Here is a 3897-nt window from a genome sequence, read left to right on the forward strand (position 1 = left end):
GCTGTCTTCTACTGCTGTATTCCCTCTGTCACCAGGCTGGCCCAGGCACAGCTGACTCGGGCCTACATGCTTGCAGTGGCCTCCTTTGGGGGATCCCTGGCTCTGTGCCAGAGTGTCTTTGAATTTTATGGGCTGATGAACCCTATGGGCAGGGAATAAGACCTATCAGCCTGGGTTCCTCTGGACAATATGACAAAGACAGACCTGCTGACATGTGCTTTCAAGGTCGCCCTGAAATCCCACGGAGAGATATGTTCAGCTTTGCAACTGGTGTGTGCAGTCAGTACAGACTGACACAGTCTTTTTCTCTATAGCACTCTATGATGTGTCAATGAGCAGAAAACCAAAGTTTTCTTAAGAAACTTAGGGGGGTAAAGTAAGCTGTAATCTTCCCTGAGACTGGTGTTCTAGGACCTAGTTATTAAGCACCATTGCTGCACACTGTGTGAGCAATGCCAAACTGTACCAGGGACATGTAATTGTAGTGACCTGGAACTCATACACAGTCAGAAATATGTGTTGAGTTGAAGGAACAGACAATGTGAAGAACCTGATTTGCCTCCTTTATTTGGGCATGCCAGGACAGGTAGTGGGGTGTCAGAAACATCCCTAAAGACCAAGAGGCTGAAATTTTATACCAGATGGACCAGAAATTAAGGAGATGCTACTTGTCTCTTCTTTTGACCCCAGGATATCTGTAGAACCTTGGCAGTCACTCTTCTGCCTCACCATTACACTGAGCAGAAGACTTGTGACCATATTCAAACATTGATCATAGTCTTCCTGAAGTGCCCCAGAGAAATCCCTTCTGTGGGGGTATCGAATCACCTGCAGCATTTCTAAGTTTAAGAAGAGACAATGTCGGGCCATCAGGGTGGCTCAAGCACGTTAAAGGCACTAGCTGCCAAGCCATGACCTGAGTTCAACCCCCAGGACCCACATAGTAGGAGAGAATTGAGTCCCCACAGGTTGTTCTTAGACTTCCACATGTGCTCATACATGCTTGTGTGCACAGAAATAAAGAAATACAATATAATGTGAAAAAGAAAGAAAGAGACAATTTCCATCTAAATGTGACTGTCTGAAATTCTTTAGCACCCTCTGGCTGTCAGTGCATAGGATTATTTTTTAACATCCAAAACCATTTATTCAGCATAAGCACAGAGGCATTGTCTTCACGCTGTCATACACAGACACAAGGACAGATATGGCACAATATTCATCATATTTAGCCCAAGCACATTCTTTTGAGGTTCACTTATCCGTCTTCATATGCCACAGCCCATCATTTAAATAATGGATATGTTTTACTGTGTCACACTACAGCTTCCATGACGAGATTTTTCTTTTTCTTTTCTCTTAAATTTTATTTTATTTGTTTGTTTAAGGGGGTGTAAGGGCAGAGGGTGAGATAAGAAGGAACTGGGAGATGAATGGGATCAGGATGCATGATGTGGATGGAATCCACAAAGAATAAATAAAAAAATTTTAAATGGATATTTTTAATTCTAATTCCTTTGTTGACTTTCTCAGTATCTTCTGCAGACATCTCCATGACTCCAACACATAAATTAGCATGTTACTTCTCTTCTGCCGTGATTGCAACAATAGTATCTACAGCAGCTGGATAAAGCTTAGCTCCAGGAGAAGTTAAGCCAGGGCATGTGATATTTGCTCCACTGAGTGCAAATTTGATGGTCCCTTTATCAACCTGCTAATATGGCAAGATAAGAGGATATTTATGAAATAATATTAGTGTTGGATAAAAAGGCTCTTCTCTCTGTCTAAACAAGGTCATTCTCCATCTACTTTAAGGATTTCTATGTGTTTGTGGCATTCAACAATTTTCACAGTATCTTTCTCAGGCATGATTTGATTAAGCCATGGTTCAATACCAGAAATTGCTCTACCAATTGATTTTTAATACCCTTAATAAGCAAGGTTTTCAACTGGATGCAGTTGGACAGATTTCATTTTTCATTACATTTCTTGAATATGATCCAAGGTGAAGGAGGCAATGATAGTGAAGGGCCCAGGGTGAGAAGGAAATTGAATTAGGAAGAGACTGGCAGGGCCTCTTACCCAGGGAAGGCTAGAACTGACAGTCAGGGATGCTGGCATTATCTGGAATGCACTGGATTACTGAAGTCACATTTCTCCCTGTAGTTCACGGTTGGATACACATGGAAGAGCAATGTCTTGGTTGGTTATGATTTTATTCATTGTCAGTAAGCTACTGTCCTTGTAGTCGTTTCTGCAAAAAAAAATTTTATTCTAAGAAGACAATCCCTTTTACAAGACAACATGAACGAGCAAATGTCTTGGGCAACAAAATTAGATTGCTCAAGGAAACTCAGTAGCTGTTGTGTTAAATACATTCAGTGCTAAAAACAGAAAGAAGCATTATAAAATGTAGCTAGCGTTTGGTCTTTCACAGATCAAAGAGAAGGAGGTGAAGGTCGAATGGAAAGATACCTACAGAGCAGTCGGATAGTTTGGCATTGCTCTTTGCCACCCACAGTACGCACACACAGCACAGAAACTGTTGACATAGCCTCCTATGTGAAAATACAGGATCCTTCTTGTAAGCACAAATGCAAATCCTTCCGCTAAGGAACTCAGTGTCCAAGCTAACATCAGTCCCAAAGTCACAGCCCTAAGTGAGGAATCGGTTCATTCAATAAATAACTGAAATTGGAATAGCTATGTGGAGTTCATGGCTTCTGTACTTCTTTCATTTTGAGATTCAGAAACCCAAGGGTTAAATTTAATCACCGTGAACACACAACATTACATACCAACTAAATCAATAAAAGAATCTCAGAAACAAAAACAAAAAAATGCCTTGTCCAATATATCTGAAAGAATACTTCTTCCCCCTTGAGTCCCCAAATCTTAAAATACTGGAGGCGGGGAGGGAGCATTCATTTGGAATCACAGGATGATCATTGTTCAAGGTGAGATGATCCCAGATCCCCACAAGCATGTCTCCTGGGCCATGGGAGGAGGAGCATGATGCTGTCTCCACCATAAAATCTCGTGGCCTGTCCTGAGGTTCAGCACACAGCCTGAACAACCTGACTCCAGGCTCACAGCAGAGTACAGATTGTGACAGGCCTTCCCAGGGTCTGTGAGTCATGTTTCACCTGCCTGACAGAGACACTGAGAACTATTACCCATTGCTGTTCTTCTCTTAGGTCAGTAGTTCTCAACCTTCCTTATGCTGCGACTTTTAATACATTTCCTTATGTTGTGGTGACCCAACCACAAAACTATTTGTTGCTACTAAATTATTTAGTTGCTACTTCATACTATAATCCTGCTACTGTTTTAAATCATAATGTAAATATCTGATATGTAGGATAGTCTTAGGAGACCCTTGTGAAAGGGTCATTTTATCCCAGTGGGGTCTCGACCCACAGGTTGAGAACCACTGTTTTAAATGGATAAGAAGCACATTTAGCTGTTGTATGGCTAAGAAGACCTACAACAAGCTCAGAAGGCCAAGATAAATTCCAAATGGTTAGGTGTGGGGACCTACAACAAGTGAGTAACTATGCTGGCTAACTCTCTGTCAACACTGCCCGAGAGGAGGGAACCCCAAACGAGAAAACTCATCAGATGGGGCTCTAAGCAAGCCTGTAGGACATTTTCTTAGTTGGTGATTGATGGGGGGGGGGAGCGCAGAACATTTTGGGTGGTACTATCCCTGGGTTGGGTGGTCTTAGATTATACAAAAAAGCAAGCTAAGAAAACCATGGGTAGCAAGCCAGTTAGCAGCACCCCTCCATGGCCTCTGCATCAGCTCCTGCCTCCAGGTTCCTGCCCTGTTTGAATTCCTGTCCTGACTTCCTTCAGTGATGAACAGTGATGTGGAAGTGTAAGCCAAAGAAGCCC

The 3897-nt window shown here is 42.4% G+C and overlaps 1 pseudogene; it reads right to left on the bottom strand.

The window, feature by feature from the left end:
- Window positions 1-1254: 1254 nt before the first annotated feature.
- On the bottom strand, window positions 1255-1997 carry LOC131900201 (malignant T-cell-amplified sequence 1-like; annotated as a pseudogene).
- Window positions 1998-3897: the final 1900 nt, after the last annotated feature.

This window comes from Peromyscus eremicus, chromosome X (genome assembly GCF_949786415.1).
Source record: "Peromyscus eremicus chromosome X, PerEre_H2_v1, whole genome shotgun sequence".
NCBI lineage: Eukaryota > Metazoa > Chordata > Mammalia > Rodentia > Cricetidae > Peromyscus > Peromyscus eremicus.